The sequence below is a fragment of the Sus scrofa genome, chromosome 3 (genome assembly GCF_054392235.1).
Source record: "Sus scrofa isolate SSC_HxYL_T2T_F1_AM1 chromosome 3, Sscrofa_HxYL_maternal_Yorkshire_Landrace_v2.0, whole genome shotgun sequence".
Classification (NCBI taxonomy): domain Eukaryota; kingdom Metazoa; phylum Chordata; class Mammalia; order Artiodactyla; family Suidae; genus Sus; species Sus scrofa.
The window spans coordinates 7,291,341-7,314,285 of NC_139385.1; the positions used below are offsets into that span (position 1 = coordinate 7,291,341).

At 42.4% G+C, this 22,945-nt stretch overlaps 1 pseudogene; it reads right to left on the reverse strand.

The window, feature by feature from the left end:
• Nucleotides 1–1,307: 1,307 nt before the first annotated feature.
• LOC102161211 (vomeronasal type-2 receptor 116-like) lies at nucleotides 1,308–22,662 on the reverse strand (annotated as a pseudogene).
• Nucleotides 22,663–22,945: the final 283 nt, after the last annotated feature.

A 22,945-nucleotide genomic window follows, 5' to 3' on the forward strand; every position in this document is an offset into this window, starting at 1 on the left:
GTATGTGCCCAAAAGAATTGAAAGCAGGATTTCAAAGACATATTTGTACAGGTTTGTTCATAGCAGCATAATTCACAAGAGCCTAAAAGTGGAAGCAACTCAAGTGCCCATTGATGAATTAATGGATAAACAAAAGGTGGTTCATATATATATGTACAAAGGAATATCATTCAGCCTGAAAAGGGAAGAAAATTCTGACACATGTGACATGTGGATGAACCTGATGAACATTATTCCAAGTGAAATAAACTATTCATCAAAAGACAGAGAGTTTATGATTCTACTTCTATGAGGTGCATCGAGTAATTCATAGAGAAAGAAAGTAGAATGATGGAGGCAGGGGATGGGGAGGTGTTTCATGTTTACAGTTTTATTTTGAGATGATGAAAAGAGTTCTGGGATTTGTTTGCACTATCTTGCGAATATACTTACTACTGCTCTGTACACTTTAAAATGGTTAAGATGGGAATTTTATCACGACTTAAATAATTATGTAAAAACAGTGTGCATTGAAGACAGGGCACTCTCGTCATTAATGAGGTACTTATTTCCATTAAAAAGAAGGTGTGATCGAAAACCACAAATATATATCTTAGTGAAAAGAAATAAGGAACATTTCCACCAAATCGAAGAACACAAAGCTCACAGTTACGACTACTATTAAGCAGAGTGTCAAAGGCTCTCATCAACGCAACTGGAATGAAATAAGTATCTAGAGTAGAAAAAACCTTGTATTATCATCCACGTCTTAGAATCCTAAGAATCCTAGGATCTTTCAAATCAACTTAACAATTAATAGGAGTCCACTAGTAAGCTCAAAAAAGAACAAATTATACATTACTTAACAACCAAAATAACTAGAGATGACTCATTAATATAATAAAGCATTAATAAATAAAGTGAAAAGGCTAGGATAAATGGAGAGTTAACATGCATTCCTGAATGGGAAACTTTACCACAAAGAAGTCAGTCCTTCTTCAAATTCATCTACGAAATCAAAACAATTCCAACCCAAATGCTATACTGTGTATTATGGAACTTGCCAAGACCTTTCAAAAATTTAAGAGGAAATTATTATGAGTAAACAAACTAACTGCAAAACAGCAATACCAAAATATAGCTGTTATCAGCTGTGAGGACATGCTATGAAATCTAGGAAGTGAAAACAAAAGGCTATCCATTCAAGGAAAGAATCAGTGGAAGAAGAGTTACTGCAGAACAGAGATTTATTTATATCCAGGGATGTAATGAACATGACCAGGGCATTCCAAATCAAGGGGGAAAATGATGCCAGAACAGACAGGTACCTATGGCAAGGTGTGGGGAGACAACGCTTCAGGGTTTTCTTTAATTTTCAAGCTTTCTAATTGTCTTAGGTAACACACACGTGCACCTCCTAGAATATTTATTTTCCCCCAGAGTTGGTTTTTACCCCTTAATTTGGGCAGGGTATTCCTCTCTGACTTGAGAATATGGCAGCAACTGGGAACAAAGATGTAACCCAGTAACCCAGCACTGGAAGCCAAGATGCAAAAGACCTCCACCACCACCGTGACCTTCCCTTTGGAGCTATTGTACAAAGGGAGGAATGCGATCCAGACACTAAGATCATCAGCATGCAGGATGTCAGCCACCTGGCTTCTTTGAAAGTGTTGGGCAGGCTCCTGGCCAGGAAAGGCAAGGAGAAGCTCAGGAGAGCCAAGGAAACCCAGTATCCTAAGGAAAGATACAACATCATGGCAGAGCCCTTGTTGCACATGACAATCAGGGGGGCAGGCTCCGAATGTGCATCTATGTCCATGAAAGGGGGAGAGGTCCCCAACCAGACTGCACAGAAAGTCCCTTGAATCAAGAAGCAGATGGCAATGAGGGCACTGGGGGCCCCTGAGAGCAACCACTGCCACATTGTTCTCCCTGGGGTTGTGACCTTGAAAGCCAGGACCACAGTGATGGTTTTAGCCAAAGTGGTGGAAACGGCCACAGTGAAGATGACCCCAAAGGGCATTTGCTGGAGGAGGCAGGTGGCAGTGTTGGGACGGCCAAGGAAGAGGAAGGAGCAGAGGCAGCACAGGATGAGGGAGATGAGCAGGATGTAGCTGAGAGCCTGGTTATTAGCTTTGACTCTGGGGGTGTCCCTGTGCTTCACAAAGACCCCAAGAGCCCCAGCTGTGAGCACAGACAGACCAAGGGCTGTGCAGGCCAGGACCATCCCCAGAGGATCTCCACAGGCCAGGAAGGTCACCACCTTTGAGAGGCAATGGTCTTGGTCACTATTAGGGTACTGATCCTCTGCACACCTCACACATTGCTTCATATCTGGCAAGAGAAGTGACGTGCCATTACCGTGGGTTCAGTGATTCTCATGAGCTCTTCACATACTCACATTTGCTCAGAAGACTCTAATTCAACAGCAAAAAAAGGAACAGCACAGAGAGAAAAATTCCAAGGTCACGATGTCTAGGTTCGCCTGATATATCAAAGGCCAAGGAGCCTTCACATCATCTGTTTTATTAATCGTCATATGCCAGACAACACTTTTTTTTTCTTTGAAATTGTAATGACAGGAGTTCTCTTGTGGCTCATCTGGGTTGCTGCTGTGGCCCTGGTTTGACCCCTGGCCCACGAACTTCTATATGCTTCAGGAGTGGCAAGAAAGAAAGAAAGAACGAACATCAACTGCTTCACCTAATATGAGCAGAGTAGGACATCCCCTGGGTTCATCTATTGTCAGCCTGCTCGGACCCAGCTAATATCCCAGGTTTTGCAGATCTAGAGAGGACCAAGACACACCCTCACTAAGAAGCTTCCCATTGACAGTATTTCTGCTATATCCACACCACTGCAAACCTCTGTCCTAGGCATGGTCACTTTCACTATTATTGTTGAGACTTGGGTAACTCAACAGTTACTTTAACAGAGTATCTCCCTATGAGGCTCCCTGTCTTCTGCCTTGAATCCCTGTCATTATCATTTATTCCGTCACAGCTCTGACTGTTGCTCTTACTTCAATACTTTGATACTACTTTCTTGATTCAAAAGCCACAATTACTCTCAAGTTCTTCTACAACATGATTCCCCAACATGAGCACCCATTAGAATCCTATGGAGGGATCATGAAATCAGGTTGCTGGATCCCGCCCCCAGTGCACTTTCTGCCTGAGAAACCCAGAATTTCCATTTCTAACACATTCCCAGGTCATGCTGATGCTGTTGGTATACGTAGGACACTGTGAGAACCACTGTTCTAGACGGAGTACAAACTCCTAGCCATGAAACAAAGCTCTAATTCAGAGCTCCCATTTTGGCTCAGCAGGTTAAGAACCCCACTAGTATCTATGAGTATGTCGGTTCAATTCCTGGCCTTGCACAGTGGGTTAATATCTGTCATTGCCATGAGCTGCTGTGTAGGTCACAGATGAGGCTCGGATCCCTCACAGCCACAGCTGTGGCTGTGGTGTAGGCTGGCAGGTGCAGCTCCGATTCAACCCCTAGCTCAGGAACTTCCATATGCCAGCGATGTGGCTGAAGAAAGAAAGAAAGAAAGAGCTCTGTAATTATCTACATTCTACCCATTGCTCCCACAGGGACTCCCTACCACCCTGCCCCAGCATAGAATAGGGAGGTTTAAGGAACCAACATCCCTGTGCAGCTGTGACACTCCAGGCAATGTACTTGAGAGATTATATCTCACTCAGTTTTCACAGAACCTTGGGAGGTAGAGAGATAGAAGCAACTGCTTCGCAGAAGGAAATAATTGAGGCTTAAAAGGCTGATGTAAGGCACCTGAGATCATGGAGGCGGTGCGAGTAGGGCTGGGATGTAGATTCAGGACTGAGGGGCTGAATGAGGCCAAGGCAAATAGGTCACCCAAAGGGGCGAAATTGAAGCTGGATTCTCTTTCAGGCACCAGACCTGCCCCTGCCTGACCCCAGGTGCCTCTGTGAAGGTATATGTCCTGCCCCTCACCTCCCTCACTGAAGTCCTGGCCCTACTCACTGTAGTCTGATTTGAAAGCCTATGCTCATTCCCTCATGCACCCTTTTGCTAGTTTTCATGTTCATCTCAACCTTTTCTCTTGAAAAGCTCTCATTCGCTTAGAATATCAGGATTCAGAGACATTTCTGTATTGTGATACACTTTCTCCAGAGGATTTTATCAAGATTTAATTTCAGAACTGTATCATGAAAAGGGAAACCATACACCAATCTCATTTACAAAATACTATTAATAAAATCAGAATAACCTTTGGAATAAGTTAATCATGTTCATTAAAGAAAGACCATATCGCAGTCAATTAGGGCTTTTAAAATATTTTCAAACCAACAAATTTGAAGGAACATTCAATTTAGAGTTGGAGAATGGAGTCCAAAATAGTCCAAATACTGGCAAGATGTTTATATTCAATTATACGAAACAAAAGCAAACAATACAATTCATAAGCTTTCCTCTTTAGGACAAATTATGGGATGGGTCACAGTGAGTGAAAATTACCTGGTTCCTGAAGGCTTCACGGAATTCTCAGGTCCTGTCTGGACCGCATGGCCTTTTGGTGAGCAGCCCTTTGAGGTCCTTCATGACTACAAAGACCTTAAGGGAAACCTCCCTTCAGCTCAACACGCCCCTGTGTCCTCACACCTGTGAACCTCACACACACGTTCTCTTCTTCCTGGGACGTCACTTCCTCCCTTTCCCACACGATTAATTGTAAACACCTGTCTCTACACTGGCCTTGACTCATCTCCCCTGAGTAGCATTCCTTGCCTGTGTAAGGCTTATTGACTCCATAGCTCCCCAACTTGCCCTATTTTTTATGTCTATAATCTCATTTTACACTTTATTTCCCTTTTCTTTACATTCTGCTGATCTCATTAGGCTGGGGATGTTCAAGTACAGTGCGGTTTATTTGCAAGAGAATAAGATTTGGAGTTAGAAGTACTCAAATTTGGGCTCTTCCACTTCCTAGGGGTCTGATCTTATTAATTTGTTAAGAAATTATTCAATACCTGGAAACAAGGCAAGAGGATGACAAGTGCTTTTGGTGGCATACCCCAGCATCATTTACCAAGCCAACGCAAGGCTTAGGTATTTCTCCAGCAAGAGGTTTCTCTTTGACTTTGGGATTTACCATTTCATTAGAGCTCAAACACTGTGAAGTTGCAGTTTGATCTATAGATCTGATGAACCAGTAGAAAGATAATCCCAAAGTTTATGGTTTTATCGTAGCTCATAGGCATTTTCTATCTGACCTATCAATTGTGTTCTAACATGGTTCTCTTCATGTCCTATTGTCAAAAGTGCTTTTACTGGCGTTTCTGTTGTGGCTCAGTTCTAGCAAACCTGACTAGTATCCATGAGGATGCAGGTTTTATCCCTGGTCTTGCTCAGTGGGTTAATGATCCTGTGTTGCTATGAGCTGAAGTGTAGGTGGCAGGTGTGGCTTGGATCCTGTGTTGCTGTGGATGTAGTGTAGGTTGGCAACTGCAACTCCAATTCAACCCCTAGCATGGGGCACTCCATATGCTGCAGGGGGGACCCTAAGCAAAAAATAGCATTTATTGATGAACAATATAAACCCATTTTGCCACAAGCCTTGGAACAAATTATATAAATGCTAATGTAGTTGTCCCATAAAAATCTTTGATACATGTGTATTCCATATTTTGGGGAGTCATGGTTTACCTTTTAAAAAATATTCTCATGGTAAAATGGTCATGTTGATAATATCTACTGGCACAGATTTTTTTAATGGAAAAAAGCAGGTATGCAGGTATGTAACTATAACTCACTCTCCAAATCTATGCTAATTGCAGATCACATTACATCCTTGGACATGGGCTGTGCATCTAACTGACAATATATATCTGTTGCAGGCATACATTGTTGCATACAAAGGCAGTTATTCATTTGGCTAAATTCTCAACAATGAGATGAGACAAAAGAGCCACGCTTTTGCCTTCCAATTTGCTTTTTTTTCAGCCACATTAGATTTTTTCAAGTCCTCAAAGCGTCGTAGAAACATACCATTTTAATTATTTTCTCCAAGGAAATCTTTCTCCCTTCATTCAGCTAACATGCTTATGTCTTTGACAACTCAGTAATAAACTTGCATCCTTTGTGGAAATTTTTCTGAACCCCAAAGTCATGTCAACTACTCCCCACATCTCTGTATTAGGCCCCCGTTCCTCATGGTCACTCCCCCATCTACCTCCCGTCCTGCCTCTGACCTAGCGGAGCTCAGGGAGGGGTGAGCAACCAGGAAACCAGGATGTGTCCTCAGCCCATTGTATATGCTGGCCCCCAGCAGGAATACACAAGGCTCTCCCACCTGTGAAACCACACAAGTGATTTCTGGACACTTCCTTGAGTTATGAGTGGTGCCAGGCCCTGGAGAAAGGAAGCTGCATAAGATACAACGTTTAGTGTGACTGGGGTGTGCTTGAGAGAAACACAAGAAAACCAAGCTACTAACACTAACACATATTACCTTGTACAGTCACAACAAACATAGGTCTATTTGGGACAATCTTTTGAAAACATGGTCTTGAGAAGGTCATGCTAAGGGTCCCATAGATGAGTAAGAATAAAACAAAGAAAGAAACATTCTTTCCTAAGGAGGATTACTAGCTTGAAGAGTGAAATTACTGAGTAAATGAAAGAAGACCTTGGATAATACTGTCCTATTCTAGGTCCTTCCCATTTGCAGGGACAAATAGGCATAGAGTGGAGTGGGTGAGGAGGAGAGTCCCCAGATCAGTACCCGTGGCATTGGACACCTCCTTCTCTGGGGAGCACATGCAGTCAAAGCAGCAGGCAGCCTTTCCCCACTGGGGAGCTTGCCTCCATCCAGGGCCACAGCTCCTGCTGCACACACAGTGAGGAGTCTCAAGAAATCCGAGGAAAGTCTTGTTAAAACCTGCACACGTGATCTAGTCCTGGGTCCCCAGAATGTTCCAGGGACAACCAACAAGTGTGAGTTTTAAAAAAAGCAGCCCATCCATTTCCTGGCCTGGATGCTTTTCTCTCCTGCATGAAGCTAACTCTACCGAATGTTAGAGGTAAAGTCTTGATTAGATGTATTTCCCCCCCATGTGTCAGGTACTAGGAGAGGACAACTATTCAAGGTAGAGGGAGCTGAGACCATTAATCGGGTTGGAAGTGGGAGTCTGTGCTACTTCTATTGAGCACGCAGAGATCACTAAGGGCTCATGGCCAGGATGTTCTAAAGAGCTATGTATCATCAATAAACCCAATGGCCTGCTCCATCAACTCTTCATGTATGGAAACATCTGGACCACCTGGAGCCTGGGGGGAAAATTGCCCTACTTTCACCTGAAGCCAAGTCCATCAGGACAGTTCCAAAAGTTGAGAATATCATATTCTTTCCCAGGGATTCTAAGCTGATCCAAAAATACCCAATCCCCAGCACTGTTGTTAAACTGGATGCTCTTCAGAAGAGGGTGGAACTGGAGGGGATGTAATAGAGTGGAAGACAGAATTCTCAAGGGGATACAGGTGATCTGTTAGCTGCAGGACTTCACAAAGATTTTCATTCTTTTTCAACTTTAAATTTAAAAGCAGTTACTTCATTAAAAATCAAACGAGGTAATACCTATGAAAGTAACTTAAACTACAATTACAGCATGTATATATATATGATACACATATTTAAATATTATGTAACATAATTTTCTGTGTGTGTATATATACATAAATAAATTAATGAGATATGATATTTAAATCAGCTAGTATAGTATTAAACTCAGGCTGGGCACTTTGTTGTCAGACATTCATTGAGGAGGTACCTGAGAACATGAGAACCAAAAAAAATCTAGGGACAAAATTCAGAAAATCTTGACCACAGAGTCACATTCAGCCCCACCTAGCTGTCCTTAGTAATCTCTTCAAAGTTCACTTTACTCACCCTCCTGCACTGTTGGTGGTAATGCAAGCTGGTACAGCCACTATGGAGAACAGTATGCAGGTACCGTAGAAATCTATACATAGAACTACCATATGACCCAGAAGTCCCACTCTTGGGCATCTATCCAGACAAAACTTTCCTTAAAAAAGACACATGCACCTGCATGATCTTTGCAGCACTATTTACAATAGCCAAGACATGGAAACAACCCAAATGTCCACTGATAGATGATCAGATTAGGAAGATGTGGTATATACACACAGCCATAAAAAACAATGACATAATGCCATTTGCAGCAACATGGAGGGAACCAGAGACTCTCATACTGAGGGAAATCCATCAGAAAAAGACAAATACCATATGATATCACTTATAATTGGAATCTAATATATAGCACAAATGAACATCTCCACAGAAAAGAAAAACATGGACTTGGAGAATGGATTTGTGGCTGCCCAGGGGGAAGCAGAGGGAGTGGTAGGGATCAGGAACTTGGGGTTAATGGATGCAAACTATTGCTTTTGGAATTGATTAACAATGAGATCCCGCTGTGAAGCACTGAGAACTATATCTAGATACTTCAAATGGAGCATGACAGTGGGAGAAAAAATATGTATACTTGCATGTGTAACTGGCTCCCCATACTGTACAGTGGGAAAAAAATTGTGTTGGGGAAATAACAATTAAAAGAAGGCATAAGAGAAAATAAAAGAAAAATAAATTAATTACTTAATTAAATGTAGGAAAAAATAAGGAAGCCCCAATCTCTAATGCCTCTGAAAACAGTAATGAAAGAGAACCTAATAGGACAAAAGCCCTCTCAGGCTACGGCTTCCTCACTCTGAGCTGGCACCTAGGCAAAGAAGCTAGGGACCATGCCTAATGCAATAGTAACAAGTGTGGATATTTCACCAAGGAAGGTGATAGTTATACAAAATGAGGTATCTGCATGTATGACAGAGATCTCCTCCACAGGGATACTGTCCGTGAGCATCCTCAGCATTAACAGATGTTCGACTCTGTAGGAGAACATTTTCTGTAGCCTCTTAGCACTGCCCTCTGGACAGGGGCTGCAGTTCTGAGGATGCCACACCATCCACACTGCCAGAACCGCCAGGGCATAATGCGGGAGGGCAGAGGGTGACTGGGATCCCCATTCTCACCTGTGTCCTGGCCAAGAAGCAAGAGAAGAGGCATGGGGAGAGTTCTAATATGAGGTACCAAGGGAGGTGTGAGGGGCCAGAAGGGAAGAAGGGCTGAAGGAAGAACAATGGATTTCTGCCTCCACCTTGAAAGGAAAATCAGTCCATGGAAGGAGAATAAGTGAGAGGAGGCTGAACAGTGGACACAGGCAGAAGGGAAAACGTGAACTCAGAGCACATTTGTCTCACTACCTGAAGCTTCAAGAGAGATCCTTCCTCACAATCACAGAAAATGAAACTATGGAAACTTGAAAGAGGAAAGAGAAGGAAAGGAAAAACACTTCACTGGAAAAGATACCCATCTCTGCCAGGAAGGTGTTGAAACATTCCAAAAATATTCTGGATCTTGAAAAAGTGAATAAAGTGAGGAAAAGCCACCAATGATCACATCTCCCTCCCTGCAGACACTGGGCTTCATTTTGGATAAGCAGCAGGGATCGTGTGAGCTGCACACAGACAGTGGAAAGAAAGTGCAGGATCAGAAAGCACCACATCAGAGAGATCATCGCGGAAACGTCTCTGCAATGGACAACCCTCCTTCTTAGTCTGTGGTTAGGGAACAGGCAGAGCTGGGGGGAAGCCTGGGAAACAGAAGCCAAGGCTAAACCCCCCACTGTTCTGAGGAAATGCATTGGCAGGGGTGTCTTGGCCCATATGTAAGGCCAGGGTGAACACAAGGGCACCAAGTCTACATACACGTCTCAAGGTCATAGGGGACACTGTCAAGGCCCCTGTTGTGATGAGAGACACAGCATCCCCTCCCATCAGCTGTAGGGCCTGGGGACCTCCTCTGTCTGGAGGCTGCACATCTGAGGCCTGGCTCAAGAGACAAACACCTGAAAAAATACATGTTTATGTCACCTACTCCAGCCCTAGTCCCTGTGATTTCATCAGAACCCCTAGAGAGCATCTCCTAGGACTACCTCCTCTCCTTCTTTTTTTTTCTTCTTTTTTTTTGAAGTGTGATTTTAAAAGTTTATTTCCACAAATTATCATTATTCCATACACAAGTGATCAATTTTTATTTTGAGCCCTGGAAATATGAAGTCATAGACATGTGAAGTTAGAAAACTACCACAAAGGACCATCCTTTCTGACACAAAGGGTCCTTTCATTGTGTCCAATGGCCAAGTCCACACAGTGATGGGCAGAGATTTCATATCAGTGTTGGTGCTTATCTAAGGCAGTCCTCATTTCAAGCTCCCCAAATGCCAGGATAGAGGGGCCAGTGGGGCTCTGCAGCCCTCTCATACTCAGGGCCCACAGCATCCTGACTGCACCCTCCAAGGCCTCCAAATCCCCTTATCTTCCCTGTACTTTATGGTCACAGGCAAGAAGGATCACTCAACTTTATATTTGTCTTTTGCCTTTTTAGGGCCACATCCACTGCATATGGAAGTGCCCAGGCTAGGGGTTGAATCAGAGCTGTAGCTGCCAGACTTTGCCACAGCTGCACAGGATCCGAGTCATGTCTGTGACCTATAGCACACCTCACAGCAACACTGGATTCTTAATCCACTGAGCAAGGCCAGGGATTGAACCTGATACTGGTCAGGTTCATTAAACCACTTAGCCATGACAGGAACACCAAGGACCATACAACTTTGCCTGTGGACATGGCTGAAGTCAGCTGAGTGTCATTCAACCTGACAAAGGATGAAAATTCTGAGACAACTGCAACTGCATGAAATGCCCCCAAAGATTCACAAAGCAAAACTCTCCTCAGATTCCTGACTCCCAATTTAAAGATACGGCACTCCCAAACCTATGAGATCAGCAAAAGCCATTCTAAGAGGAATATTTATAGCAATACAAGCCTACCCCAGCCCAATTCCACTGACGAACATTGATGCAAAAATCCTCAACAAAATACTAGCAAACCGCATCCAACAATACATTAAAAGGATTGTACATCATGATCAAGTGGGATTTATCCCAGGGATGCAAGGGTTCTTCAATATCCACAAATCCATCAGTGTGATACACCACGTTAACAAACTGAAGGATAAAAACCATAGGCTTCACGGGCTACAGGTGTGAAAGGCTACTTTCTTTGACCATAGAAAACCAGACACTATCTGTGCAGGCTACTGGTGGCTGGGCACCTCTTGTATGGGCTAAGAGCAGGGACCTAAGTACAACATGGTGCCTTTTGTGTAGTCTACAGGCAGTGGGGACAAAACACCATAGCTGTCATCTCAGAAACCAGAGGGAGGCATGGCCTGCCACCACTAGGGGTCTGTGAACAGGCTCCAGGTGCAGCCCCAGTCACCTCAGAGGTTGGCAAAAAAAGCACTGAAACAAAGCACCACCTGTTGTTGCTCTCACTACCCTGGGAATACGCCCAACCTGCAGATTCCACTGCCAAATGGTCCAGGCAGCACCCACACATGCTTCATCACTGTCCCTTCCCAGGGACCTGCCACCAGGATCAGCCTGTGTAGCACCTCCTGTGTGGGCTATGCAGGACAGGGTGCTTCTTGTGTGGTCTATAGCTGGTGGGGGCAAACCACCACAGTTATCACTGACTCCAGAGGTGGACATGGCCCACCACTACTAGAGGTCCATCAGCAGGCACCACTTACAGCCCTAATCACCACAGGGCTATCAACAGGCACCACTTACAGCCCTAATCACCTCAGAGGGCACCACAGAGGAGGGCATTGCAACCGAATGCCACCAGTTGTTGCTCTCACTCCTCTGGAAACCCACACACCTTGCAACCACCACTGTCAAATGTTCTGGGCACCATCTCAATTGGCCTGAGCCTCATTACCGCTTCCCAGAGCCCTGCAGCTAGGAGTAGCCTGTGCCACCTTCCTGCAGGTCCTTGCTACTGTCAAGAGCCCAGCAACCAGGCACTCACTACTAGCCCTACCCTTTGCCTCATTCTCCCTGCACACACACTCAGCACCCTGGGGATAACAGCCTCTTCACACTGAAGAAACAGACAGCAAATATCCCAACTGCAAAGCCAAAAATAAAGAGTAACCCCCTATAAAATACAGAGGGGCACTCTTGCATAGAAATAGCCCTCCAAGACTACAGCTTGGTTTCCCTAACCTCACAGAAAAAGAGAAAAAAAAAAAAAAAAAACAAGCAAAATGAAGAAGCTCAAAACCATTCCCAGTTAAAAGAACAGCCAAATTCACCTGAAGCAGTAAACAATGAAACACACCCCTGCAGTCTAATAGACTCTGAGTTCAAAGGGGAGATGGTGAAAATACTGAAGGAATTCAGGGTGAATATGAAGGAATTAAGAACGGATATAGGCAGTGATGCAGATTACTTTAGAAAAGGACTAGAAAATATAAGGAGAAGCCAAGATAAACTAGAAAATTCCTTGGCAGAGACACAAACTGAGAGCTAAAGGCACTGAAGGGCAGATTGAATAATGCAGAGGAGCTAATTAGTGACTTGGAAGGTAGAATAATGGAAATCACCCCATCAGGACAGCAGACAGAAAACCAAATGAAAAAAACATGAGAGCAATATAAGAGACCCATGGGATAATATAAAGTGGGCCAATCTATGCATAATAGGGATTCCAGAAGGAGAAGGAACAAAAAGGGGATCAAAAATATATTTGAAGAAGTTATGGCTGAAAACTTTGCAAAGCTAAAGAAAACAGATATCAATCTACCAGAATCACAAAGGGCCCCAAACAAGTTGAACCCAAACAGACCCACACCAAGACCTATTATAACAAAAATGGCAAAAGTGAAAGAGAGGATTCTAAGGCAGCAAGAGCTACACAAAGCATTCATTATAAGGGAACCTCCATAAGGCCATCAGCTGATTTCTCTACAGAAACACTACAGGCCAGAAGAGAGGGGCAAGATATATGCAAAGTTCTAAAAGAAAAAAAATTGCATCCTAGAATACTCTATCCAGCAAGAATATCATTTGAAATAGAAGGAGGAATAAAGAATTTCTCCAACAAACAAAAGCCCAAAGAGTACAACAATACTAAGGAAGATGTGGTATATATTTACACAATGGAATACTACTCGGCCATAAAAAAGAACCAAATAATGCCATTTGCAGCAACATGGATGGAACTAGGGACTCTCATACTGAGTGAAGTGAGTCAGAAAGACAAAGATGAATACTATAGGATATCACTTATAACTGGAATCTAATATCCAGCACAAATGAACCTTTCCACAGAAAAGAAAATCATGGACTTGGAGAATAGACTTGTGGCTGCCTGGGGGGAGAGGGAGGGAGTGGGAGGGATCGGGAGCTTGGGGTTATCAGATACAACTTGGAATGGATTTACAAGGAGATCCTGCTGAGTAGCATCGACAACTATGTCTAGATACTTATATTGCAACAGAACAAATGGTGGGAAAAAATGCATACATGTAAGAGTAACTTGGTCCCTGTGCTGTACAGCGGGAAAAAAAAATTAAAATTAAAAAAAAAGAAAAAATGCTGGAGTTGATCATTTTGGACACTAAAATCACTAAAAGAGAAGCTAGATAGAATTGTCACATGTAGTCCATAGTGCATTTGTAGGTGTTCTTCTGTAACTTGTTTGGATCTAGGCAATGTTTATACTTTGTATCATTTAGTAATAAAAAAAAGTTAAGAAACTCAAAAAAAACCCCACAAGGAACAATAAAACATGAAAATGTTAAAAAGGACTTCAAAATCATGGAACATGGGGATAGAAAGTAAGAAAATCTAGACTCTTCTATTTAAGAATGTTTTTGAGCCAATATGACTATCAGGCTAAAGCAAGCCGTTATAGGAAGGGGTTGACATGCTTACAAAACAGGGTAACCACAAATAAAAACCAAACATTACATTCACAAACACTGAAAAGTACACAAGAATAAAATAAATGGAAATCATCCAACTACAAAAAGAAAGGAACAAAGACATATAGAAGCAACTGGAAAACAAGATTTAACATGGCAATAAATGCATATTTATCAACAATGACTTAAATGTCAATGGACTGAATGCTCCAATCAAAAGACACAGAGTGGCAGATTGCATAAAAAAGCAAGAGCCTACAATATGCTGTCTACAAGAGACTCACCTTAGGTCAAAGGACAGATAAGATTGAACTTGAGGGGACAGAGTTCCCGTCATGACCCAGTGGTTAACGAATCTGACTAAGAACCATGCGGTTGCAGAATCGATCCCTGCCCTTGCTCAGTGGGTTAACGATCCGGCGTTGCCGTGAGCTGTGGTGTAGGTTGCAGACACGGCTCGAATCCCGTGTTGCTGTGGCTCTGCTGCAGGCCAGCAGCTACAGCTCTGATTAGACCCCTAGCCTGGGAACCTCCATGTGCCACAGGAGCGGCCCAAGAAATGGCAAAAAGACAAAAAAAAAAAGAAAGAAAGAAAGTGAGGGGATGGCAAAAGATATTTCATGCCAATGGAATATAAAAAAAGCAGGAGTTGCCATACTTTTATCAGACAAAATAGATGTTTTTATTACTCAATGAATTTATTACATTTATAGTCGTACCATGATCATCACAATCCAAAATCCTACAAAATAGACTGTAAACGGAAGGCTATCCAAAAAGACAAAGAAGGACATAATTTAATGATAAAAGGATCCATTCAAGAAGAGGATAGTACAATCATTAACATACAAGCCCCTGATACAGGAGCACCCATATACATACAGCAAATACTAACAGACATAAAAGGAGAAATTGACAGGAATACAGTACTAGTAGGAGACTTTAACACCCCACTCACAGCAAGGGACAGATCCTCCAGGAAGAAAATCAAAAGGCAAGAGAGATCCTAAATGACAACAGAAAACTTAGACTTGGCATTTTCAGGATCGTACATCCAAAAAAGTCAGAATATGCACTCTTTTCGCGTGCACATGGAACATTCTCAAGGATTGACCACATACTGGGGCATAAAACGAACCTCAACAAATTTAAGAAATTATTTGGAAATTATTACAAGTGTCTTCTCTGACCACAACGGCATGAAACTAGAAATCAGCCACAGAAAGAGAAATGAGAAAAAACCGAATTCATGGAGACTAAACAACATGCTACTAAAAACCCAATGGGTCAGTGAGGAAATCAAAAATGAAATTTAAAAATTCCTCAAGACAAATGATCATGAAGACAGGACAATGATCATGAAGATTCAAAATCTATGGGATGTCAAACAAGCAGTGCTCAGAGGGAAGTTCATAGCAATACAGGCCTTCCTCAAAAAAGAAGACAAATCTCAAATCAACAACTTAACCCACCACCTAAAGCAAGTAGTAAAAGAATGAACAAAACCTAAAGTCAGCACAAGGACAGAAATCATAAAGATCAGAGAGGAAAGCAATAAAATAGAGATTCAAAAAACAAAACCATAGGCCCATATCTTTGATGAATATAGACTCTTGAAATTGAATATAGACTCTATAAATTCTCAACAAAATTTTAGCCAACCGAAACCAACAACATATCAAAAGTGTCATGCACCACGACCAAGTGGGATTCATCCCAGGTTCACATGCATGGTTCAACATACAGAATTCAATCAATGGCATACACCACATTAACGAAAGAAAGGTCAAAAACCACATGATCATCTCAAGAGATGCAGAAAAAAAGCATTTGACAAAGTTCAACATCCATTCATGATAGAAATTTTACCAAAGTGGGTCTAGAAGGAACATACCTTAATATAATAAAAGCCATTTATGGCAGACTCACAGAAAATATACTACTCAATGGAGAAAAGCTGAACGCCTTCCTACTAACATCTGGAACAAGACAAGGATGCCCACTCTTACCACTTCTATTCAACATAGTATTGGAAGTCCTAGCCATAGTCACCAGACAAACAACAGAAACAAATGGTATTCAAGTTGGAAGAAAAGAGGGAAAATTGTCACTGTATGCAGATGACATGATACTTCATGGAGAAAACCCTAAGGACTCCCTGCAAAAACTCCTTGAACTGATCAACAAATTCAGCAAAGTCGCAAGCTACAAGATAAATATTCAGAAGTCAGCTGCATTTCTGTATACTAGTAATGAAAGATTAGGAAAGGAATACGAAAATACAATACCTATTGAAATGAATTACCTAGGAATAAACTTGACCAAGGAGGTGAAAGAACTATAAAACATTAATCAAGGAAAATCAAGAGGATTCAAAGAGATGGAAAGATAGTCCATGCTCCTGGGTTGGAAAAGTTGATATTCTGAAAATGGTCATACTACCCAAAGCAATCTACAGATTTAATGCAATCCCTACCAAATGACCCTTGACATTTGCCTCAGAAGTACAACAAACGATCCAAAAACTTATATGGAACAACAAAAGACCCAGAATTGCCAAAGCAATGCTGAGGAACAAAAACCAAGCAGGAGCCATAACTCTCCCAGACTTCGGGCAATATGACAAAGCCACAGTCATCAAGACAGTGTGGTGCTGGTGCCAAAACAGACACGCAGACCAAAGGAACAGAGTGGAGAACCCAGAAACAAACCCAGACACCTACAGTCATTTAATCTTCAGCAAAGGAGGCAAGAATATAAAATGGGAAAAAGACAGGCTTTTCAGCAAGTGGTGTCGGCAAAACTGGACAGCTGCACGTAAATCAATGAAACTAGAACACACCCTCACGCCATGCAGAAAAGTAAACTCAAAATGGCTTAAAGACTTAAACATAAGACAAGATTCCATCAAATTCCTGGAAGAGAACATAAGCAAAACATTCTCTGACATCAATCGTACAAATGTTTTCTTAGGTCAGTCTTCAAAGGCAACAGAAATAAAATAAAAAATAAACCAATTGGATGTAATCAAACTGAGCAGTTTGCACAGCAAAGGAAACTACATTTAAAAAAAGACAACTTATGGAATGGAAGAAAATAGTTTCAAATGATGCAACTGACAAGGACTTAATCTCTAAAGCACACAAACAACGTTTACAATTCAACAGCAAAAAATCAAATAAGCCCAATTGAAAGAAAGCAAAAGACCAGAATAGACATTCCTCCAGAGACTGTATACAGATGGCCAACAAGCACATTTAAAAAATGCTCAACATCACTGATTATTAGAGAAATACAAATCAAAACCACTATGAGTTACCATCTCACACCAATCAGAATGGCCATCATTAATAAATCCACATAAACTAATGCTGGAGATGGTGAGGAGAAAAGGTGGGGGACACTTTCGGTGGGAATGTAAATTGGTACAACCACTATGGAAAACAGCATAGAGGTGCATCAGAAAACTATAGAAATACCATATGACGCAGCAAGACCACTCTTGGGCAAATATCCAGACAAAACTTTCCTTTAAAATGACACATGCGCCCACATGATCATTGCTGCACTATTTGCAATAACCAAGACATGGAAACAACCTAAATATCCATAGACAGATGAATGGATTAAGAGATGTGGTACATATACACAATGGAATACTACTCAACCATAAGAAAGGAACATAATAATGCCATTTGCAGCAACAAAGGTGGAATTAGAGATTCTCACACTAAGTGAAGTAAGTCAGAAAGAGAAAGACAAACACCATACGCTATCACTCATATCTGGAATCTAACATATGGCACAAAGGAACCTTTCCACGGAAGAGGAACTCATGGACTTGGAGAACAGGCTTATGGTTGCCAAGGGGGAGGTGGAGGGAGTTGGATGGACTGGGAATCTGGGGTTAATAGATGCAAACTATAGCCTTTGGAATGGATAAGCAATGATACGCTCCTGTATAGCACTGGGAACTATATCTAGTCACTTGTGATGGAGCATGATCGAGCATAATATCAGAAAAAGAATGTATATGTGTGTGTGTGTATGTGTGTGTGTGTGTAGGTGTGTGGCAGAGAGAGAGAGAGGGAGACTGGGTCACTTTGCTGTATGGTGGAAAATTGACCAAACACTGTAGACCAACTATAATAAAAAAATAAAAATCATTACACAAATAAATAAAAATAAACATCATTTTTAAAAAATAAATCCAGTTCAAATCTTGTACTGTGAATTATGGAACTTGCCAAGGCCATTCAAACAGACAGGTCTAAGAACAAACAGAAAATAACTGGAAAAGAGCAATACTGAAGAACAAGAAATGGTGTTGGGAAAACTGGACTCAGCTACACGTAAAAGAATGAAATTAGAACTTTCACCACCACCAGACACACAAATAAACTCAAAGTGGATGAAAGACCTAAATGTAAAACCAGATGCTATAAAACTCCTAGAGGAAACATCGGCAGAACACTCTTTGACATAAACTGCAGCAATATCCTTCTTGATCCACCTCCTACAGCAAAGGGAAGAAAAGCAAAAACAAAGCAAACTGGGACCTAGTGAAACTTCAAAGCTTTTGCACAGGAAAGGAAACCATAAGGGAAACAACAAGGTAACCTGCAAAATGGGAGAAAACATTTGCAAATGATGCAAACGACAGAGGATTAATCTCCAGAATATACAAACAGCTCATACAGCTCAATATTAAAATACCCAACAATCCAACCAAAAAATGGTCAGAAGATCTAAATAAATAAATCTGTAATTTCTCTCAAGAAGTATACAGGAGTTCCCATTACGGTTCAGTGGGTTAGGAACCCCACGAGTATCCACGAGGATGTGGGTTCCATCCCTGGCCTCACTCAGTGGCTTAAGGATCTGGCATTGCCTTGAGCTGTGGCATAGGCTGCAGACACAGCCTGGATCCCACGATGCTGTGGCTGTGGTGTATGCTGGCAGCTTCAGCTCTGACTCAACCCCTAACTTGGGAACATGCATATGTTGCAGATGCAATCCTAAAAAAACAAAACAAAACAAACAAAGAAAAGAAAGACATACAGATGGCTCGTAGGCATATGAAAAGGTGCTCAACATCCCTAATTTTGAGAGAAAGGCAAATTAAATCCACAATAAGGTATCACTTCACACAGGTCCGAAAAGACATCATCAAAAAGTCTACAAATACTACATACTACAGAGGAGGCAGAGAAAAGGAACCCTCCTACACTTTTGGTGGCAATGTAAGTTGGTTCAGCCTCTGTGGAGAACAGTATGGAGGTTCCCTAAAAAACTGAAAAATAGAGCTACCATATGGTCCTGCAGTCCCGCTCCTGGGCACGTATCTGGAGAAAACCCTAAAAATCAAAAAGAGACACGTACCCAAACATTCACTGCAGCACTGTTTACAAATCCCAAGACATGGAAGCAAATGTCTGACCCAAATGTGGGTCAGCAGATCAATAGATAAAGAAGATGTGGTGTATTTCAACAATGGAAACTTAGCCATAAAAAGAATGAAATAATGCCCTTTGCAGGAACATTAATGGACCTAGAAATTATCAGACTAAGTGAAATATGCCAAAGACACATATCATATGCTATCACTTATATGTGGAAGCATAATAAACATCATACAAATAAACATACACAAAATAGAAATAGAGACACAGACACAGAAAACAGAGTAATAGTTGCCAAAGGGGTAAGATGGTGCAAAAGAATAAATTAAGAATTGGGGATTTACATATGCACCCTACCATATATAAAATAGATAATCAACAAGGACCTACTGCATAGTACAGGGAACCCTTCTCAGTATTTTATAAGAACACTTTCCATTGTGGCACAGTGGAGGCAAATATGAGTAGGGACCATGAGGTTGTGCTTTCAATCCCTGGCCTTGCTCAGTGGGTTAAGGATCTGGCATTGCCGCAAGCTGTGTTGTAGGTTGCAGACTTGACTCGGATCTGGTGTTGCTGTGGCTGAGGTGAAGGCTGGAAACTACAGCTCTGATTGGACCCCTAGCCTGGGAACCCCCATATGCCACAGGTATGGCCCTAAAAAAGACAAATGACCAAAAAAAAAAAAAGAATCAAGGGGGGAAAATATGCTATATATATATATGCCATTGAATCACGTTGTTGTATACCTGAAACATAACATTGTATATCACTACACTTCATAAAGAAATTAATTCTTTTTTAAAGTGAGGAATAAATGAAAAAAAGAAAAACAAGCTAGGGCCTCCAGAAGTGCTTCTCTCCACAGTTCAGTGGCCCTTGGAGAAGATATCCCCATGTGATCTTCTGAGCCACACTCCTCAAAATCTCTCACTCCCCTGAGACTACACTCAAACTTCAAGCAAAGCCCTTGGGGACACTTACTCATGCACACAGCAAGTCTAATGGGCATCTCGAGGCATGGTTTCCAGAAGAGATTTGGGACGTGTCCTTTGGGTGGGAATTCCTGATGCCATATATTTAGTGTCCTCAACTGCCTTGGCTGACCTGGGTCCCCTGGGCTGGGGGCTGTTTTCTCTCTCATGGATGATTCCTCTCTTCCCTCAGGATTGGCACAGCTCAGGCCCAGTCTGTCCTCATTTGAGCCCCTTTATTCTTCCTGAGGAAACATTTGTGCTGTCAGGAAGGTGCTTATTCGAAAACCATCAGGGCCAGAACCAAATTCTTATTTTACTAAGTGGGAAAGGAGGAGTGAAGTTCAGAAGAATTTTCCTTAAATGACCACATAGAGCAGAAAATCCCTAACAGATTTTCTTTTGATTCTGGACTCATGAGGATTCAGCAGGGATTAAATGGAGCTTCTTAACCAGGGAGCATTAATGTAAAGGGTTCTGGCCCAAGCTCTCATCACTATTGTGGACGGAGAAGCACCGCGATCTGTCATTAGAGGCAGAGGAGGCATAGGCAGGATTCAAAGGCCCTCCAGTTAGAGGCTAAAGAAGTTCAATGAGTTAATCTGTCCTGAGGCATGCTGAGGGAGTGCAAACTCTGAACCTGCACACAAGAGCAAACCAGAATTCCATGCCCAGTTTTTCCTGGTGATGCTGTCAGGACAGAACGAGTGGAAAGAGTGGTGACTGGGTGGGACCCTCTGCTTCTCCACAGTAAATGGAGATTCCCAGGGTGAGGAAGGACGTCTGATGAGCCCTCAGAAAAGCCCTGTTTGGACGTTCAGTAGCCAGGGTGTGAGGTAGTGGGGCTCTGTCCTGCCCTCTCTCTTCACGTCTATGCTAGTTCTCCCCACAAGCCTCTGCAGAGGAAGTTCCAGGTAAGGCACTGTTGGGGCTTGGGCCATTCCAGAGCCTTTTATTAGGGATGAAGGCAACCTCTGACATGGTCAGCTTACTCCTCTACCTCAGGTCAGGGGTGACGTCAGGTTGTTCCTTGATGAGAGCTGCCTGAGGAGACAGAGGAAAAATTCCCTTGAATGGGACTTGAACAGGAAGGCTGCCTGTTGGAGGAAGGGAGGTAGGACTCAGGTGATGGATCAATGTACGCTATGGACATTTCCAGAGAAAGATGGAGACTAGTGAGAGAAGTGTGTGTGTTGAGGGAAGGATACAGGTATCTGAGTAAAGGGAAATGTGTGGAGTCTTTCCTGGGCTGCAGTGAACAGAGGGAGTGTGGGGAACATGGGCTTTTCATCCACGGGGAGCTGAGTGTGAAATGACCCTGTGAGGTGACAGCCCAGAGGATGACCTGGGCTGCTTACATGTGGAGCAAGGTAAGGGATCATGCCTGCTCTCTTACTGGTCAAATGATACTTCTAAACATACTCTCACTGGTGAGCTCTTCACTCTAAAATGTAAGTTCTCTGGATGCATGATCATCTAGAAAGATATTTTCGAGAAAAACAGAAAGAAGGATAGGGTGGATGTTTGGGGATCGATTTAGATCATTGTTTTAAGGACTAGTGCCCCCACACAGATCAAGCTCTCATTCTGATCCGTGTTCATGGGAGAATGTGATAAAGGGCTGACTGGCTGAGTAAATGCTACAATTCAAGTTTTATTTTCCTGGCCCACAAGTTGAAGGCTCACCCATATACACAGGGCACCTACCTCATTTGCTCTCAAGTAAATGCTATGGCTGCTTTATCATGTGTTAACCTTTCTCCCACAAACATCTCTATCAGCTGCACTTAATCTCCAAAAAAAAGGCAACATCAAGTTTCCTTCCCAGTAACCTGATACAATTATTCCATGTTCAACCAAAAAACACGTCACATGCTTCCAAAAAGAACATTAAAAAAAAACCAACCCTCTTCCCATAAAAAAGGTGAAGCTTGTTTCAATCCTGATTCCCCTGTCATAGCCAATAACTTCAATGCTCAGCTATGCAGTTAACCATGTTCATATATCTTATGTTAGACAAGGGGGCACTAAGCAGAAAAAACTGGAAATATTTGGTAAATATATTTATACACAAAGTACTCATATATAAATAAGATGTGCCTATGACTGTATCTGGCTTGTTTCTCTGGCCGCTCACATGGTCCTGGCTGGTGTTTCTATCTACCTTCTCTCACTGTCTATTCCATATTCCCATGGTCTGGAGTTGGTCATGGTAACTTCACCATGATTAGGGTGGGGAGGGACCCTATCTGTCATTCCAAAAGGATCTGGACCATTGGCCGGCATGTCTGAATGGCACCTTTTTAATCCTTCATTGACGTTCACCGCAGCACATTTGAGTAGAGCATGCAGCCTGAAGCTCTCCTGCACTCCAGGTCTGCTCGTCCTCATCCCCATGGTGCAGGAGGAACTCAGTTTCCCCTTGTGAGACAGGATCCACCACAGCAATTAGCAGAGTAACTTGCTTGGCTTGTTGAGTCAGAGATATGAGGAGCACAGACTGGCAAGGTCTCAGTTCTCAGTGAGTGAAATCGTGCTGCCTGAGGAAGGTAACCCTTTCCTTGTAACTGAGCCCTATAAGCCAGAGCATAAAGGTGTGGAAGCAAAATTTTAACTGGTGAACCATAGTTAGACATTACAGGGAGAGAACTTGCTGCCATTGCCACTTCTTGATTCCTGA